The following is a 21230-nucleotide window of genomic DNA, read 5'->3' as shown; positions in this document are numbered from 1 at the left end:
TCTTTATTGTTATTTTAGTATTGTTATGACTCGAAATTCTTTTCTTATATTGTAATTTTGATGAACCTGCTGTGTCCCGGAAACTCAGCTGGAGGTGAAAGCATTATTGAGAGAGAAGACCTTTTGAGTTAAAGCAAATACTGAATGCTTTTTTACTATGTGGAAATTGTATTCCTTAATAATTCTGTTGCAGTCAGTGTGCAGAGGCCAGACCTTATAACATAGATAGGAAAAGTTACTCTGGACAATACCTTGATGAGATTACTATTCTATTTAGTAAATCCTGTTGTTGAGGATTAGCTCAGTGACATCAGCTATAAAACGGAGAAGTTTTCGTTATTTTTTTTTTCCTTTCATCTTTAAGATTTGTCATTGTCCTCCCTATGCCTGACACAAAATGATGAAAATAGTAGCATATGGAGAGCACAAAAGGATAAACTAAAATAAAAAGTAATGTATAGTCATATATGTTAGCTATTTAATATGCCATATTTTTATAATGGGAAGAATGGTTAGCTATTTATTAAAAGTAACTAAATAGTTTCATCTAAGTTGATTTCTTTTGTATTATATTGTTTATTATTGAAAATATTTTTGTTGTTTAAAGATGCATTGTGTATCTATCCAGCATTATATTGAAGTATCTGTCACATTATTACATGGACCTATATGTCTTCCTTTTTATTAGTGCATGTTTATTCTTGAATACTTAATGTGTTAGTTTATGAAAATTAAAAAATTAAAATTGTGGGGGAATCTATGCTAACATAAGTACTTGTAAAATAGCTTTTGTTTTTGAACATCTGTTCATAATTTGTAATACTATTAGGCTAGCCACTAAGAATGCTGATCTACAATTAAAGCAAAGTCCATCTAATTAACAGTTATAGTGTAATGCTTAACTGTTTTTTTAATCTAGCTCAACTTTTGTATATTAACAATATTACTGAGAGATACATACTACTAAGTTTAATTGTACCACCATTAGTTAGGTTTGAGACAATAGAAAGGCCACTCATTTGTTGATTGGGCGCATTAATCCAGAGCTTGAAAAGCAGCTTAACCTAGCACAGGGCGGGTAGATTCTCATGGCTTGGTCTAAATCTCCCAGTTTTCTCTTCAAGTACTCTCTGTAGCTATATCTTTCCATGTGAAGTCATGTAACAAATTGTTCTCATAGCAGTAGATATACTTTCTGAGAGAGAAACAAGTTGTCCCCCTAACCACAATTAGAGAATAGGAATATGGACACTGAAAAGTAGTTCACTCTATTTCAATATTAATATCCTATGTTATAAAGAAAAGTTAAGCCACAGAGTTCATTTTACTGAGAATATTGCCTACATGATATCTAATAAAGTCACCATTTTTCAACATTTAATCTCTGTAATATATATATATATATATATATATATACAAATTGTAATAGCCAATGATAATTTGTTATTTTAGGAGTCTCATTTTGACTTCTTTTGCCCATACTTCTTTCTTTTCAATATCTCAATAATTTCTTAGTTTTTAATTTTGTGAGAATAAGTTTTCACAACTTAGCATACCACAAAGTATATGGTTGGTATGATCTAATTTTTGTTTAACTTAGAATTATTTGAAATTGGTCATTGGATGTGAAGATTTTGGCAATTGAAAGTAATTGAAAGGGTATTTTAAAGCTAAAATGACTGAAAACAATACATTATGGGCATTGATTTATTCCTGTTGAATGCGCATGTTCAGACTGCAGACTGAATCATGGTAAGTAAAAGGGCTACAAAGTGCTTTGAGACCTGTAATTTTGCAAATAACATCATCTGCATGCAAGGGAATAAAAAAATAGCTTGCACTATAGCTGCTTTCTAATTTGTAAATGCCTTGATGGTTTGGAATTATATTAGAGTTTTGATCCAAATCTATGAGAACATTTACTTTGCAGATTCTGTGAAGTCAGGCCTAATCACTTGTAGTTGCACTGGTAATTACAGAGTGTGTTGGTTTCTAGAACTATCAAAAATTAAGAATAAACTTTTCAAATGTATTCATTAGAGTTAATGTTCACACAGCATATATTTGATGGGGTTCTTGTAGGGGGAGGAAGAGAGGTGCTTATTTACTAAATTTTCAGATACATTGCAGATTTGAGAGAAACCATGGCTATTATTTAATTAAGAAAACTCTTGTTTCATTATTAGAAAAAGAAGGAAAGCTCATCGAAATATATAAATTATTAATTTATAAACATTCTCTGAAAGGCTTAAGTTGAATACAATTGATAAACATTATATGTCTAAAAACAGAGTCAGTTTTAGTTAAAATAATGATGTCTATCTGCTACCCTTTTTCTTGACATTTTTCTCAAAATTTCCCCACAGATAAAGCCACTTAGAGTTTACTAATGCCATTTTTGGCCTCATGCTGGGATTCCATATCAACAAAGAGTAAAATATAGCTTATATTGTCTATAGGGTTAGTTGATTTTTATATAGATTTTTCAAAAGCCTAAAATTTCTTTATCTTCTGGGGAAAAGATACCTGTAGGACCCTAAATATTACTTTTTGGAGAAAGTTTTCATAATAATTATAATAAATTGTGCATGCCCTGAATGCTGGCTCTGTAATTGCACTGAATACTACTTCCTCAAACCATTCTTTTCAATCATGACGAAATGCACCCCACATTGTAACTGTAGTGTTTTACCACTGATACAATCCATGTGAATAACTGTTAATTATTTAAACAAGCTATTTTTAATACATTCTGAATTGTGAGACCACATGGAACTTTAAAAATAGTTATAAATACTTCGTAACAACATGTTTGTGTGAGATACTCATTTCATATAAGTATCAGTTATAAAGGAACAATGACTATTTTCTACCTTTCAGAAATCCTCATTTCATTTCATACCACAAAGTCACAGTTTTATTACTAAGTATTAATGAAAGAGTGAATTAGTTACTGTTTACTATATTTAAAATTTTCTTTTGATGTATTTAAGTGATTGACATTTATGTCAATAGCAAATATAGGGTTTTTTTTAAGATTTATTTATTTATTTGAAAATCAGAATTACACAGAAAGAGGAGAGGCAGAGAGAGAGGTCTTCCATGCATTGGTTCACTCCCCAGATGGCCACAACGGACAGAGCTGCATCGAACCGAAGCCAGGAGCCAGGAGCTTCTTCCCGGTGGGGTGTCGCACCCAGCACAGGGGCCCAAGCACTTGGGCTATCTTCCACTGCTTTCCCAGGCCACAGCAGAGATCTGGATTGGAAGAGGAGCAGCCAGGACTAGAACCGGCACCCATATAGGATGCCAGTGCTCCAGGCCAGGGCTTTAACGCACTGCGCCACAGCGCTGGCCCAATATCAAATGTTGTTTACTTGCAGAAGTTTGTGAATAGTTTTCTGGAAAATTGATTCATTGATTTTATTTATGTATTTAAATGAATACATTTGTTATTTCAAATGAAAAATATATTTTTCATTTTAATAAAATAAAAATATTTTTATGGTTAAATATCAATTGATGCTATTCTAGAACCAACATTGGAAGTGCAGCTATCATGATATCCTGTATTCACATCAAACTGTAAGTTTGAAATATTATGATTCTAATTTTGTAGCTGGTGAATTTAAGACTTGGGGAGAAAAACAAGATAATCAATGGCTTGTCCAGTGATAGAATGCCAAGTAGCAAGGGCCTAACCCCATTTTCTAGTACTTTAAAAACCTTGGATCTTTTCCATTTTATTTTATTTTTTTAAACTTTTATTTAATGAATATAAATTTCCAAAGCACAGCCTATGGATTGCAATGGCTTCCCCGCGCCCCTCCAAACTTCCCTCCCACCCACAACCCTTCCCTTTCCCATTCCCTCTCCCCTTCCATTCACATCAAGATTCATTTTCAATTCTCTTTATATACAGAAGATCAGTTTAGTATATATTAAGTAAAGATTTCAACAGTTTGCCTCCACATAGTAACACAAAGTGAAAAATACTGTTGGAGTACTAGTTATAGCATTCAATCACAATGTATAGCACATTAAGGACAGAGATCCTGCATGATATTTTTTAAAAATTGATTAATTTTCTATGCATTTTTCAATTTAAAACCAAGTTTTTTTTTTCATTTTCAATTATCTTTATATATGGAAGATCGATTCAGTATATACTAAGTAAGGATTTCATCAGTTTGGACCCACATAGAAACACAAGGTATAAAAATACTGTTTTAGTACTAGTTATAGCATTACTTCACATTGGACAACACATTAATAACAAATCCCACATGAGACGAAAGTACACAGTGACTCTTGTTGTTGATTTAACAATTTGACACTCTTGTTTATGGCGTCAGTAATCTCCCTAGGCTGTAGTCATGAGTTGCCAAGGCTATGGAAGCCTTTTGGGTTCGCCAACTTCAATCTTTTTCCGACAGAGTCATAGTCAAAGTGGAAGTTCTCTCCTCCCTTCAGAAAGGTACCTCCTTCTTTGATGGCCCCGTTCTTTCCACTGGGATCTTACTCGCAGAGATCTTTCATTTAGGTTTTTTTTTTTTTTTTTTTTTTTTTGCCAGAATGTCTTGGCTTTCCATGCCTACAATACTCTCATGGGCTCTTCAGCCAGATCCAAATGCCTTAAGAGTTGATTCTGAGGCCAGAGTGCTATATAGGACATCTGCCATTCTATGAGTCTGCTGTGTATCCTGCTTCCCATGTTGGATCCTTCTCTCCCTTTTTGATTCTAACAGTATTCGCAGACACTAGTCTTGTCTGTGTGATCCCTTTGACTCTTAGACCTATCAGTGTGATCAATTGTGAACTGAAGATGATCACTTGGTCTAGTGAGATGGCATTGCTACATGCCACCTTGATGAGATTGTATTGGAATCCCCTGGCACATTTCTAACTCCACCATTTGGGGCAAGTCCAATTGAGCATGTCCCAAATTGTACATCTCCTCCCTCTCTTTTTCCCACTCTTATATTTAACAGGAATCACTTTTCAGTTAAAATTTAAACACCTAAGAATAATTGTGTGTTAATTACAGAGTTCAACCACTAGTACTAGAACAAAAAAAATACTAAAAGGGATAAAGTATTACATTGTACATCAACAGTCAGGGCAAGAGCTGATCAAGTCACTGTTTCTTATAGTGTCCATTTCACTTCAACAGGTTTTCCCCTTTGGTGCTCAGTTAGTTGTCACCGATCAGGGAAAACAAATGATATTTGTCTCTTTGGGACTGGCTTAATTCACTCAGCATAATGTTTTCCAGATTGCTCCATCTTGTTGCAAATGACCGGATTTCATTGTTTTTGACTGCTGTATAGTATTCTATAGAGTACATGTCCCATAATTTCTTTATCCAGGCTACTGTTGATGGGCATTTGGGTTGGTTCCAGGTCTTAGCTATTGTGAATTGAGCTGCAATAAACATTAATGTGCAGATGGCTTTTTTGTTTGCTAGTTTAATTTCCTTTGGATAAATTCCAAGGAGTGGGATGGCTGGGTTGTATGGTAGGGTTATATTCAGGTTTCTGGGGAATCTCCAGACAGATTTCCATAGTGGCTTAACCAGTTTCCATTCCCACCAACAGTGGGTTAGTGTCCCTTTTGCCCCACATCCTCGCCAGCATCTGTTGTTGGTATATTTCTGAATGTGAGCTATTCTTACTGGGGTGAGGTGAAACCTCATTGTGGTTTTGATTTGCATTTCCCTGATGGCTAGTGATCTTGAACATTTTTTCATGTGTCTGTTGGCCATTTGGATTTCCTCTTTTGAAAAATGACTATTGAGGTCCTTGGCCCATCTCTTAAGTGGGTTGTTTGTTTTGTTGTTGTGGAGTTTCTTGATTTCTTTGTAGATTCTGGTTATCCACCCTTTATCTGTTGCACAGTTTGCAAATATCTTTTCCCATTCTTTCAGTTTCCTATTCACTTTCCTGACTGTTTCCTTTGAAGTACAGAAACTTCTCAATTTGATGCAATCCCAAATGTTAAATTTGGCTTTGATTGCTTGTGCTTCTGGGGTCTTTTCCAAGAAGTCTTTGCCTGTACCTATATCTTGCAGGGTTTCTCCAATGTTCTCTAATAATTTGATGGTTTCCGGTCGTAGATTTAAGTATTTAATCCATGTTGAGTGAATTTTTATGTAGGGTGAAAGGTAGGGGTCTTGCTTCATGCTTCCGCACGTGGAAATCCAATTTTCCCAGCACCATTTATTGAATAGGCTGTCCTTACTCCAGGGATTGGTTTTGGATCCTTGATCAAATATAAGTTGGCTGTAGATGTTCGGATTGTTTTCTGGTGTTTCTATTCTGTTCCATTGGTCTATCTATATGTTTTTTACCAGTACTATGCTGTTTTGATTACAGCTGCCCTGTAGTATGTCCTGAAATCTGGTATTGTGATGCCCCCAGCTTTGTTTTTGTTGTACAAGATTGCTTTAGCTATTCGAGGTCTCCTGTGTCTCCATATGAATTTCAGCATCCTTTTTTCCAGATCTGAGAAGAATGTCTTCGGTATCTTGATTGGTATTGCATTGATTGTATAAATTGCTTTTGGGAGAATGGACATTTTGATGATATTGATTCTTCCAATCCATGAATATGGAAGATTTTTCCATTTTTCGATATGTATTTCTATTTCTTTCTTTAAGGCTTTGTAGTTTTCATTTTAGAGATCTTTAACGTCCTTGGTTAAGTTTATTCCAAGATATTTGATTGTTTTTGTAGCTATTGTGAATGGGATTGATCTTACCATTGTGATCCACTGTCTTTTGCGATGGTGTATCATGAATAGATTAAAGAACAGCAAAATCTGGGAGGCATGTAAAATTTAAATAATGGAGTCTGTGTGGTTAAATGAGACCCTGAGAAAGCATGCCTTAATATTTACAACTTTACTTTTCTTGAAAACACGATAAATTCTTCTGAACACTCCAATATATGCTGTGTTTTAAATACTTTAAACAGTTAAAGAAGTGTCAAAATGTGCCTTACTTTATTATTTTCTAAAAATGTCCTGTCTGGTTGTTTTTGTTGTTGTTGTTGTTTGGTTTTATTTCTAAAGTACATTAAAACTATTTGGTAAGTGCAATTACCTGCTTCAGGAACTCTTAAGAAAGGAGAGGTAGTAATTACAGCCTCTGGTGAGTGAAGCCACCTACGCTTGCCTCATGGTCTTCTGTGAACCTGAGGGGTATGATTTTTCACATGTTAGTTTACATCTCACCCATGTTATTGTTTGGACAATGTTTCTTACGATATTTTACAAATTTTTAAAAAGGGATATTAAATGGGAAGTAATTCAGAAACTCTATTGAACAATCAGAGAAAGTGAGCTTTTTTTTTTCCCCCCCTTGTGTCTATTTCCTCTGGGTATGCCATCTGGCAGAGAAGCTAAGAAAATAAAGTTTTCCTTTCTCTTATTAAATGCAAATAAAATATGCCATCATCAGAAATTGTCTGCATTAGATGTTCTGACAACTGTATTTTAAAGTTGCCTTTTGCTGCTGGGTAAGCCATCGTGGAGCAGTTTTATGATTAAATGACATTTTAGCAACATCTCCCTCATAGGGTGGGTCAGTAGTTCAGAGTGTCCAGAACGTAATGTATTTACATAGTTGGGAAACTACTCTGCACACTTACACTGAAGTTCAGCACTCTTGGCAGTGGCGGTTTTCAGTGGAACATGCAGAACTATAAAGCAATAAAAAAGAAAGTAGCAGTTACATGTAAGCAAATACTTAAAATGAATTTTTTCAATCCTAAATCCAAAACTGGAACAACAACAACAACAAAACAACAGAAAAGCCACAGTTGAGAAATGAAATTTTGCTCTTTATGTTGTAGTTTCATCAGAAACATGGTAACACATACTGTTACTGTTGTCCAAGATAGTTATTAATCAGAAAGACTTGTTGCCATTGACACTAAGCTTAGAGGTTAAAACAAAATAAACATCTCTTCTAAATTGTTTAGTTTAACTATAGAAGAATTAGTTACAATTTGACTTCAAACTAAGGCTTATATCATTACATGTTTCAAAATTTAGGCAATGCTATTGTAATTAAAGTTAAGAAAACTAATAGTAAAAAGTCATAAGAGGGCCGGCGCCGTAGCTCAACAGGCTAATCCTCCACCTTGCGGCGCCGGCACACCGGGTTCTAGTCCCGGTCGGGGCACCGATCCTGTCCCGGTTGCCCCTCTTCCAGGCCAGCTCTCTGCTGTAGCCAGGGAGTGCAGTGGAGGATGGCCCAAGTCCTTGGGTCCTGCACCCCATGGGAGACCAGGAGAAGCACCTGGCTCCTGCCATCAGAGCAGCGCGGTGCGCCGGCCGCAGCGCGCTACCGCGGCGGCCATTGGAGGGTGAACCAACGGCAAAAAGGAAGACCTTTCTCTCTGTCTCTCTCTCTCACTGTCCACTCTGCCTGTCAAAAAAAAAAAAAAAAAAAAAAAAAAGTCATAAGAGAAGTACAGGAAAATAGCTCATAATTTCTTAGAGATCTAAAAGACTAAAATCTTGACTGAGATCCCTTTCTTTTTACTGAGTAGTTATCTGATTTAGTTTTTCAGATTGTGCAGAGAATATTTGTGTTGAAATATATTTATTCAGAAAATCTTTCATTGGCTTCTTTCTTTGTTTACAGTGTTAGATTAGGTCTTCAAACTCTACAGGGGTTGCTTTGCAAATAAGCCACTGGTCCTCAGGAGGGATATATATATATAAATAAAAACTAAAATAAATAGAAGTAAAAACAGAGGAGACTGCATGTTTAACCCAGTTGTAAACATTACTGATGTTTTTTGGGTTCTTAATATAGATGGGTTCAGTGAATCATTGGCTAACTCTGGACTTGTGGTAGGATAAAAGCTGACAGATAAGCCATGGTTAGTTCTGACATGATTCAGCTGTTATGCAGTTGGTTTTATGATGCAGCCTGAGACTAATGGATTTGCTTTCAGAAAGATCACCCCATCTCTGTGGAAGATGAGTTCGAGTTAAGGAAGGACTGTGGGCAGAGAGACCATGAAAACATGCGTTTAATAATACACACTCTACAAACACACACACACATACACACACACTTGAGAGAACTTCAAAAATTACCTGGAAAAGTGGAGTTAAAGGGTAAATTACTTTTGGTGCAAAAAATTTGAAATCTGTATGTATGAGTGGCCTCCATAAAGTTTGTGGAATGTGTATTATCAAAAACTCTACACAGATAAATATGTGTTGTTTACAGTCTTCTGATCTAAGAATAAATTAGTATTATGAAATTAATTAAGTTCCTGGAAAATACTATCATTCCTAGTAATCAAGAAAGTTTTTTTTTTTTCAACAGAGAGGTTATTAATTGTAAGTGATCTAACTTACTTTATTGCTTGAATTACTTTTCTTTACCAAATATGTAGATTGTCCCATATCATTAATTCTCATGCAAACCACATGCTGTAATTGCCTGAGACCAGCTCCAGCCAGTCCAGGTGCCCTAAGGTGTGACAAGTGTTGGCGCTCAAAGAAATGAGAGACACACTCACAGCAAGGCTGATGGCATTGCTCTGGCTCTCGAGCACCAGACTTTATTTTTATATCATAAGTCAAATAATAATTCTTTTTTTCTCACAATAACAAGTCTGTTGTCCATTTTTTTCTAACTATAATTTCTTTGATTTCCAAGGGCATATTCAGACCACGGGTTACAGTCACAGACAGGTGCGAGATAATGGGCTGCCCACACATGCCAAGGCCCGGAGTGCTGTCGAGCTATGCAGAAATTGGCTACATAAGCTAGAATATTACTTTCCTAATCTAATCTTTACTGGAAGCCCCAAGTTCAAAGCAGACCCTTTATAAATGTATCCCCTCTTTGCAGTTTTCTGTAACTCTAATTTCTTTATTGCACTTTTTCAAAGGTTCACGTAGATCTATTCTATAGTTTTGACATCCTAACCATTGCTATATTTGTAGTACTTACTGAATTAAAGCTTTAGTAACATTTATCTTTATTCTAGTGGGAAATATCTTTTGATTCTTTTCCACAAACAGCTCAACTTTGTATAAAGCATTAACCCTTCTCCTATGCTAGTATTTGATTTGATTAGAATTTTACAAAGCAATGGGCATTTTGGGGATAAGGAAACTAGGAGTGCTTCCCTAAAATTAGGAATAATGATTAGCAATCATTAGCATTAGTGGGACCACCAGGAAGCTCCAGCTTTCTTATGCAGAGTGTAGTTCCAACAAACCTAAAACCATCAAGAGGACCTCAGCTGTCTTTCTCATGCCATGCTGAGATAGACCTTCTGCTGTGACCTTGTCAGCCAGCTGAAGTTGCCTTGGCCTCGCCATATATTACGTTATTTTACAGGGGGATATCTTAGAATATTGGGAGGAGGTCAGGAGGTAGTGTGTATTGGAAGGGACATCTGTTCATTTAACGATTTTATGGAGGGTCTAAGATGCACACGTTGCCATTCTCGGGACTGCAGAGGACACCACTGGGTAAATCAAGTCTACACTTGAGCAACTGACAGTCCAGTGTTAAAACTCTAATAAAAATTAACATATAGTGATATTATAAAACTACAGAATACCCCAGAAATCTTAAGTGAGGGAGAATTTCTGATCAAAAATATTGTTTCTCACTCATTGTTGACTTTTCTTGGTAGAGCTGGATTAGTTCCTGTGATGAACTAAGAGCTCATGGCCTCATCCCTAATTCCTGTGAAATTCCTGCCAGTAGTCACTGCAGGTTGATTTGCCTTCTTGCTTTGTTTCGAACCACACACAGAAACCTATGCAGACAGATGGAGATATTAAAAAGAAGATTCAATCATTTTATTTATGTCTTCAAACTAATTGTGTGTTTTCTTAATATCTGGGATACAGGGATCATAAAATGTATTCTAAATTCCATGGAGAGAGGGAGAGAGACTTATCAAGGAATCAATATCTGTATAGTCTACAAATGATCTATAATGCTAGGAGTTCCCAGCGTAAGAGTTGTGAAAGTTGAACAACTATGAAACCATCTCAGTCACTACCTTTAAACATTTTCACCTCAGGAGCTAGTCATACCTCAGTTCAGGGCACGTTTCCTTGTAGGTGATATTATATCATCGGTAGCAATGAAATTAACTTTACTAAATAGAATTGGTTGGTTTTCAGCTTAAAATGGCCTCATCTGACTTACTTTCCTGTGGATAAGCATTTGCTAACCAGTGAAAACGACACAATATTTATTCATCCATAGTACTTTACCACATGTTGAGCTGTTAACTGTATCATTAAGTAGTCTTTTTATTGGCTTCATTTGTTTTTATTGAATTTTGCAGAGTACAATAAAGCCGACAGGTGGAAATTATTTAAATAACAGTGTCTTGGGTTTCCCTGAAGTCTTATGACTTTTACTTGCTATCAAGAAATGGAAAATGCTTTATAAATAAAATGATGTGTTAATAAATGATTGAAATGAAATGACACAGGAGGGTTTGGCAGAGCAAATGACCTAGATGGAATTAGAAGAACTTGGATCACAAAAGCAATCCATCAAGGAAATGTTCCTTATAAAGATGTGTTTGGGGTCAGCACTGTGGCACAACGGTTAAAGCCCTGGCCTGAAGTGCTGGCATCCCATATGGGCACCAGTTCTAGTCCTGGTGTTCCTCCTCTGATCCAGCTCTCTGCTGTGGCCTGGTAAAGCAGTGGAAGATGGCCCAAGTCCCTGGGCCCCTGCACCTGGGTGGAAGACCTGTAAGAAGCTCCTGGTGTTGGATTGGCTCAGCTCCAGCTGTTGTGGCAATCTGGGGAGTGAACCAGTGGATGGAAGACCTCTCCCTCTGTCTCTACCTCTCTCTGTAACTCTTTCAAATAAATAAAATAATTTTTTTTTTTTTTAAAGAAGATGGGTTTAAGAGACCTAGCCTGTGGGCTTAGACCTGCCTTGCTGGTGCCAGTGTGGTCACAATGATTAACAGACTGATACTGATGTCCTTCACCTCTACCCAAAGAATCAGCCTCGGCTTTCAGTTGTCATTTATTTTTGGAATTCACTTATCCGATCCATCCTAGTGATAATTAGGCTCTTAGAAGACTGTTGGTCATTCTGTGTTGTTTTGAATGGAAAAAAAAAATGGCATTACTTGATTGTGTCTAATGATTTTCATTGCGTAATTTGACTTTTACCTAAATTTGAACCTAAGATCTTGAGCTTAGGATCTCTCTTTCTGTTCCTCCTTTTCTTCATACAATTTAAGCCTTATTATAGCTAGTAATTGTTGTAGGGCTACTTCTTCCATCCTTTTTCCTCTCCACAAACCTTCATGTGAACTGAAGGGAGGAGAAGGAAAATTGAAGGAAAGAGATAGTGACTAAATTCTAATTTTGATTCTTGAAAGTTATATATCATGAACCCAATAGAAAATGAACTTCAAATTGCAGATATGTTTGCCTTTATGTCACTGTAAGCAAAATCACTGGAAATTCAGCTGTCACTACATATGATATGGCCTAGAAATCATCGACTCATGTCCATTTATTTGTGTCAGTTTAATTGTTTCAATGAAGTTGAGTTTAAATAATTCATCTTTCATTCTTTTGCCATGTTATGATTTTACACCACTACATAATCCTTTTCTACAAAAAAAGAAGCAATTCCTAAAGTAGTGATTTTTATTTATTAAATTGTTTTGAGTTTGAACTATTGCTACATGTAAACCTTTAATATTTTGTTGCCAAAAGGAAGGTTTCATTTGTTTATAAAATAGACTTTCCCCTTAAGGAAATTAGTTTTACAAATTTGAACATCAACCTAAAAAAATTTTATGGGACAATCATGGTTATGGAGACCCCTTTATAAACTTCCTCATCTCTCTCTTCTAGTGATCCCTGTACCATATGTGAGTATGTGTATGTACCTATTATACATGGCAGCTCTCTAAAACAACCTCTATGCTCCTTACATGGAGAAAATATGACACGAGTAAGATAACTGTTCTTAAGCTTCATGTTATTGGAAGTCTCAGAGTTTATGAAATTGCATGGGATTCATACATCCAAATTGTTTTACAAATTATGCAATCAAAATACCAAATTTTGCAGGTAGGCCTTTTATTTAAATTGAGGTCTTTTTGCATTTTTGCTTAGCATCAACAGTTTCTAGTATTTATCATGTTCACTTCATCTGTAAACATTGTGCATATGTACATGAACACTATTTTTAAAGAGCAGAGCTGTATAAAGTAATATCATTTAGCATAGGATTCAATACAAAGATCATAAAATGAGAAAAGAAAGATATATTATTATGTAAGGATACAATTAAGTGAAAACAACAGTTATAGCTATTTATATAGCAAAACTTACAAATACATGCATAATGCTGCAATGTTTATATAACTTTTATTTTTGTTGAGCCAGTATCATTTTTATTTTTCTCCATGCCCGTCGATTTTGAGTATAATACATACGCAGTATGTATGTATAATTATGTGCATATATGTATATATATATGTATACATTTTAAGGCTCTGTTTATTTTACGTGCCATCATTTCAACCTGTTTTTTTGTGTTTCTACAGGATATTTTATCACATTTATTGACTGCTTGATGTACTATTGGCTGTATATGTTTGAATTTTTGTATCTCTTCTATTACTGATAAGTTAAGATTAGTTGATTATTTTTAGTGCTGCAATTAGGAACATACATACATCTTTTTAAAGATTTATTTTATGTGGGGCCAGCGCTGTGGTGCACTAGGTTAATCCTCTGCCTGGGGCGCCAGCATCCCATGTGGGCGCCGGTTCTAGTCCTGGCTGCTCCTCTTCCAGTCCAGCTCTCTGCTGTGGCCTGGGATAGCAGTGGAAGATGGGCCAGGTGCTTGGGCCCATGCACCCATATGGGAGACCTGGAAGAGACACCTGGCTCCTGGCTTCAGATCGGCATAGCTCTAGCTGTTGCAGTCCTTTGGGGAGTGAACCAACGGAAGCAAGACCTTTCTCTCTCTGTCTCTCTCACTGTCTGCAACTCTACCAAATAACTCTGTCAAATAAATAAATAAAAATCTTTAATAAAAAAAGATTTATTTTATATATTTGAAAGTCAGAGTTATGGGAGAAAAGGGATAGGAGCAAATCTTTGGTCTGTTGTTTCACTCCCTAGCTGGCTACAACCCTCATTGAAGTCAGGAACCAGGAACTCCATCCATATCTCCATGTGAGTGATCGGGACCCAACACTTGGGCCATCACCTACTGCTTTCCCAGGAGCAACATTAGCAGGGAACTGGAACACACGAGAATCAGCTGGGTCATAAACAAGCGATCATATGGGATGCTTGTATCACAGGGGGCAGCTTAACCCACTATGTCACTACACTGACCCCCGTTTATTTTTTACACATTAAAAGTATTAACACACACTGTTCAACTACTTTCTCAAAGTATATTAGACAGCACCTTTTTTTTTTTTAACTTTTATTTAATGAATATAAATTTCCAGTATACAGCTTATGGATTACAATGGTTTCCCCTTCCCATAATTTCCCTCCCACCCGCAACCCTCCCCTCTCCCGCTCCCTCTCCCTTTCCATTCACATCAAGATTCATTTTCAATTCTATTTATATACAGAAGATCAATTTAGTATAAATACTTCAACAGTATCCTCTAATAATGACTCTGTCCTTTGTTCTAAACCCTGTCTAGCGCACTTGGGCCTCATTTCTTTGTAATCATAACCTCTACCACCAATGGCTCTACTCCCAACCTGTGTGTACTGATGGTCCTCCCTACTTAATGCTGTATAATTGGTCAAAATTTCTCTGCAGACAAAACCCTCTACCTACAAAAGATGAGTGACTTTTCTCCCAGTCTTGGCTCCTGAAGCCAGGAGCCAGGTACTTCCTCCTGGTCTCCCATGTGGGTACAGGGCCCAACACTTGTACCATCCTCCACTGCCTTTCCAGGCCACAGCAGAGAGCTGGACTGGAAGAGGAGCAACTGGGACAGAATCTGGCACCCCAACCGGGACTAGAACCCCATGTGCCAGTGCCGTAGGCGGAGGATTAGCCAAGTGAGCCACGGTGCCAGCCAGTCATACAGTCTTAATCGAAGAAAGTGCTTTATGATTAATCAAGTCCATTTCCCCTATTGATCACCATTTCTGGGCACTTGGACTCAATAGTGAAGCGATTTGATCCGTAACAAACAGCCCCTTGTTGAGAAAACAAAGACTACTCTTCATGTTGCATTTTCTTATCTATTTATACATGAGTACCTCCTGTATACTAGACACTGTCTGAGGTGCCAGACAGTCTAAGATAAAGATTGCTTTGTAGTCACTGTAGGTCTAGTGATTTATAAACATGGCACTTATGTGCTCTGAGTCCTTGTTGTGTGCCAGGCCCTAATATAGATTCCTCAAAATACATCGGGACTCCATGAGTATATTTCCTTGTTAACTGTCTACAAAGTTTAAATAATAAACATACAAATAAATAATTATTTCAACAAGTTGTATGATAGATAAATTTGTAGTCTGCAGTTGCTCAACAGAAACCTGAGTAAGAATAGAATTTCATCAAGTAGCAAATGAGATTTAGTGGTTATGAGTTAAAGTTGGGAGCTGTTTAAACATTCAAACCAGGCTTGGATACTATCAGGGAAGTAAATTAATCTCTAGTGTTGCATTTCTTCATCTGTAAGAATCAGTAATTGAACCTTCCCAATTTGATATTTGAGAGCTAATCAAAGAAGTGCTAAAACTAAGATTGTAAAATGTTCTGCTCTTTTTGCCAGATGGTTATAAAATGATTTTTTAAACATAAATGACATAAACTTGTAAATATGTTAATTACATGTTACACAAAGGGATATGAACTCATGTTCCTATTTTAATAGATTACCCCATTATCTATATTCTTCAGGCTGTTTATATCTATTTTATCCATATCCTGGGGACTAATTATTTGTTACTCTAGTTCCCATCTCTTCCCAATTCTGCCTTGGGAAGTTAAAATGATAGTAGCAGTGCCACAGCATTGAAGTTAGCTAGTACTGCACAACTCCTCTTTATTTTACAGAGCCCCAAACGTGTAAATATTAAATACTTCATGCCTATCACTACAGATAGCTTCAAAGTGCTTATGTTAGATCTGTGCATGATACATAAGATACCGTGGTAAATATCAGCTGTTGCTATATTAAAAGTCATTGTATTATTAAAAGTCATTTTATTAAAAATAATTTCTCTGATACTTTAACAATTACAGACATGCAGAAAATCTGAAGGTATTGTGAGGTAAACACATAGTGCTCCAATTTACTGTTTGTTGTATTTGTAATATCACATTTGTATTCACCTATTAGTCTCTTCATGTTTTAAATTCATACATTAAAGTGTTTTATGAAAGGAAGAGTTTTTTTAAAGAATTAGTTTAAATTTTTATTGGTATGCTTAAAATGATTTTAAAGAAATATATCTGTAGTGGTCATTTAAGAAAATGATTGCAAGGAGATTTCAGAGAAATTAGAAGGCTATTACTTCAGTGTGGACAAAAATTGATCAGTGCCTGAACTGAGTCAGTGGAGGTAAAAATTTCAGTGAGGATGCAGGGTTGAAAGGGATTTGAGAGATGCCATCAGGAAAACTTGGTGATGCACTGAGAATTCTGGCTTGGAAAGTTAAAGTATAGTGACAGGTTCTGAGTCGAAGAGGTAAGACGCTGGGGAAGTCTTAGAAGAGTCCCAGTGTTTATTTTGATCCATGAGAGCGTGGGTAGGCAGTTTTATTCCTGGATCTGTGTTTCAATAGGGCAGAGCGCAGAATACTCAACTGTAAGTGTCATCACTGTTTTTTCCTGGTGTGAGGGTCATTTGTATGTTATAATTACCTTGAACTGAAAATTAAAGTAAGTGGCTTTCAAGCTTATTTTTTTTTGCAAAATTATATTCTACTTTAGAGGAAATTATATTGCATACTTGAGAATCTTATTGCATGAACTATTCTGATTACTGAAGCATTCCTCCTTACAAGGAGAAGATGTTAATGATTTTATATAGAAATAACTTGAAAATACTCAGTAGTTTGTTGTATGTTTACAAAGTATTTAAAGTGTTCAGAATATGTGAGGCAGGATAAATTCTTAAAGAAAGAGGTTTATTTAGCTCATAGTTTTGGAGATTTAGGGTCATGGCACAGGTAATTGTTCAGTTCTGATGATGGCCTTCTTGCCAATAAAGTCCAGAGATGGCCTTGGTATCACATGGCAAGAGGAAGATAACAGTGCCTCTTCTTAGAAAGCCACTGTGAATCAATCAGAAAGGTTCCCTTCTAATGATATGATCGAATCCTATGCACTTTTCACTGGCTCCACTCCTGAACACCACAGTTGGGTTTTGTCTCCATGCATTGCTATTAACAATGACTTTAAGGATTAATCTCCTGCCTGAGTGCAGGAATGGACGGGAGGCAAAACATATTCAAACTAGAGCATCATGCTTCCTGTAGATTCATTAGATTGTATTGTTGAATTGTCACCTATAAGTATACTATAAGCATTCCCTATAATGTGCAGCTTAGAGTACTACTATGCTAAGTTCAGAATCCACATGGGATTTAGTGTTATTTTTTCAATACTGAGCTCTTTGCCAATCTTTGGCATACTTGCAGGGTACCTAACATGTGCTGGGTTCACTTCTATCTTCTTGCCCATTTTGCTGTCTTACCTCCTATTGAAATATGCACATTCTGCCTTTCTCATCTCAAAGATTCATGGTGCTCATATGCCACACAGATGTTCTTTACATATCTCCACAGGATGAAAGGAGAGGGCATGAGCATATGAACCAGTGATTAACAGCATCACTGCTGTGCACATTTGTGATTCTAATATTGAACAAATAGACCATTATACCAACTTATTTTTTCAACTTTGTATCATATTCTACATTTGAGTGCTTTGATAATGAACTGAAATAATTAGCCTGATTATTTAAATCTTCAAATCAGAAGCTTTTGTAAGGCAAACCTAAATATTTAGACTTCCATAAGGATTCTCACTAGAGCAAAGGAAATCACCTTTTTATGTTTCAATGAAGAGCAGAAATAATTATTTCTACTGTCATATTTTAGTGACATGTTCTTCTAAACTAAAAAGTAGGTCATCAAGACTGAGTTATTTATTACAGGAACAGCAGTTCAAATAGCATATTAAAGAAATGATTCCATAGTTGCCTTTTGTTTTTAAAGGTAGGGAAAATATTTAGTGATTCATTCCTTAAGCTGTTCCAGGCTTACAAGATAAAATTAGTTATATTGGATAGGTTAATTGGATCCTACTTTTGTTGTTGATCTCTTCCTCTCAGTGGTAATACAGTTAGAATTTTACAAATAATCAGTAAGCCTTTATTAAAGATTAGTCAGATCATCTATTTGTACACAATTTTAGTGAAATGGTTCTCAAAATGCATTCAAAGGTTAGTCAATTCCTTTGTTATATTTTTTGAAGATTTATTTATTTATTTATATGTAAGGTAGAGTTACAGAGAGGGAGAGACAGAGACAGATACGTTCCATCATCTGGTTCACTACCCAAGTAGCTATAAGGCCTGGGCTGGGGCAGGCCAAAGCCAGGAACCTGCAGTTCCATCTAAGGTTCCAGTGTGGGTTCAGGCACACAAGGACTTGGTCATCTTCTGCTCCTTTTGCAGGCACATCACATTAGCCAAGGACCTGAATTGATGCCCATCTGGTGTGCTGGCGTGGGAGGCAGCAGGTTAACCCATTGTGCCTCAATGCTGCCCCCCCCATTAGTATATTTTAAAGAAATTAATATCACCATTATTATGTTACTGATTCTAAAAGAAGAAGTTAAATTTGGCAGTTTACTGACCTGGAAATATGTTTTTTAAAGAATCATGTATACATGTGTACATGTATATACTCTTATAACAATAAAGTAAAAATGGGATAATTTTACTTTTATCTTAAATTTATGGTCAAGAATTGATCTGATGAAGAAATTATTCCAGAATTTAAAATATTCTTCTGTAAAACAAGAGGGTTATAGCATTTTAATACACAAATCATCAAAGGTCTTGAATAATCGAGAAACAAATGACTACCTGCATGCAGCAAAACAGGGAAACAGGCCTGCTCTCGAATATTACAAACAGCACATAATAATTTAATTTTCCTAGGACTGGTAAAGCATTTATTACATTGAAGTTTTTAGCATGGAATATTGCATATGTCTTCACTTAAAATATATTCACAGCTTGGACAGGTGGCATTTAAGGATTTTGGAGTGAGAAATGGTTTAGCAATATAACAAGGAATATTACAAGTGACTGGTTTGAAAGGAAATAAAGACGTTTCCATTACTACCTACTGTTAAGGTGCACACATTATCCCCTAAACAACCTCATGCTTGTGGCAATAATCATGCACTGTCAGTTTTTGTACTTAATATGAAAGTGCAATTCAATCTTTTTGACAAATACTGCATCATTTCTGGCTTAGCAAATTTTTGTCACTCAAACCCAGTTTATGTGTAAGTAGGTTGTGACACACTGGATGTAATGACTTGGGATTAACTCTATTGAGGAAGGCAAAATTTTGCCTGGGTTGTTACTTTTCCATTCATTTTTCTCTCTTCTTCTCCAACCCTACCCTCAACTCCTTTCCAGAATTCAAAATCATCCTACATCCTTGTTCTTTACAGTAGTGGACGACATCCAGCCCATGGGCTGTATAATGCCCACAAAGTCATCTGGGCTTTCCCTACCAAGGCAACCACAGGTGGGACTCAAAATTCAGTAAAGCTATAGTGGACTAACTTTTAACTAGACACTTTTGAATGATGTTTTACATATCCAAATGACCATTGATAGAAAAAAGGTTCCCCACCTTTGTTATGTCTTAGAGTGAAACCCAAGGAGGTGTTCCATGGAAATATGTAATTCATTCCTTTATTATTTTCCCAATTGTGTACACCTGTGTCCATACACACCAGTGCATAATCTAAAGGGTGTGTAATTTTTTTTTAACTTTTTACCAGGTTTCAATTCCTAGAAAGATCAGTTGTACATGGTCTGTAATCTCAGCTTCTTGAGTTTATTCATAATCTGTCAGTTGGTGTGATATATGAACATTCTGCTTTTTTTGCTTGTATGAATACATGATTATGTTTTATACTAAAATTTCCTTTGCAATCATAAAGGTTTAGAAATAGTTGCAATTTTATTTTTTGTTTTGTTTAGTAACGTCATCTGCATCTCATCTGGAAAGGAGATGTTAGGTAACAATATTATTACTTTAAAATATAACCTGTGAATTCTGAGTGTTAAACTCTGAAATGACACTTCTGAGAGGTTTTGCATGTAAATTAATGTGCCAGGTAAGATGTATTTCTATACTTAAGAAATATTCTTTAGAAAATGCAAACTACACTGTGAGTTCTTTTAAGTCTCCAAATAAGGTTGCAAAGGAATTACCCATATTTTCCTATTGTTTGTTGTCTCCTGGTACAGTAGGCTATGCTTAGTAAAAACATAGTAATAGTTTTGTATTGATATAGATATTGGTAGATATAAATTAAGTGTACATATAGATATAGAGACTTCGATGTCATTCCACTCACTTCTTTGTGGTCCTTAGAGGAGTTTAGCTCATTCCTATTATTCACACACACACAAACACACACACGCACACACACACATACACTACAGGCAGTACTGATGATCTGCCTTGGTCTATTTTATAATGTTTCAAATTATATTAAACTTTGTGTTATTCCAAATTACAAATTTACTTTGACAGCGCAAATGACACTTCAGGACATCCATAGTGCCATCATTAAGATTTCTTTATAATCTAATTTTATTAAAATTTGAGTAAAAAAGTTATAAAAAAATTAGAAAACATTTATTGCAGTTTGCAAATGTCCTCCCACTAGAATTTAAACATCTGTTTTGTCACTAGTAATTTATATTTTGTTTTTCAAATAGAAGGTAAAGTATATTTTTACACATTGTTCTAGAAGATTTATGATGTTTATTATGAAAATGTTTATATAGTTTGTCTCAATTGTATCATCTTAAAGTAATACATATCCATATATTTAAATTTAATATACTATATATTACTTTTGATGTAACTTTCTAAAAGTTTTAATTATTTTATTTGAAAGGCAGAGTTACAGAGAGAGAGGGAGAGACAGAGATCTT

The 21230-nt window shown here is 35.7% G+C and overlaps 1 protein-coding gene across 5 annotated transcripts in view; it reads left to right on the top strand.

The window, feature by feature from the left end:
* The window catches only part of PTPRK (protein tyrosine phosphatase receptor type K), a 592149-nt gene that overhangs the window by 347277 nt on the left and 223642 nt on the right, over window positions 1-21230 (top strand). The window lies entirely within an intron of this gene.

The sequence above is a fragment of the Lepus europaeus genome, chromosome 3 (genome assembly GCF_033115175.1).
Source record: "Lepus europaeus isolate LE1 chromosome 3, mLepTim1.pri, whole genome shotgun sequence".
NCBI lineage: Eukaryota > Metazoa > Chordata > Mammalia > Lagomorpha > Leporidae > Lepus > Lepus europaeus.
The sequence above is the reverse complement of the archived record's forward strand: the minus strand, read 5'-3'. Positions and strand labels throughout refer to the sequence as shown.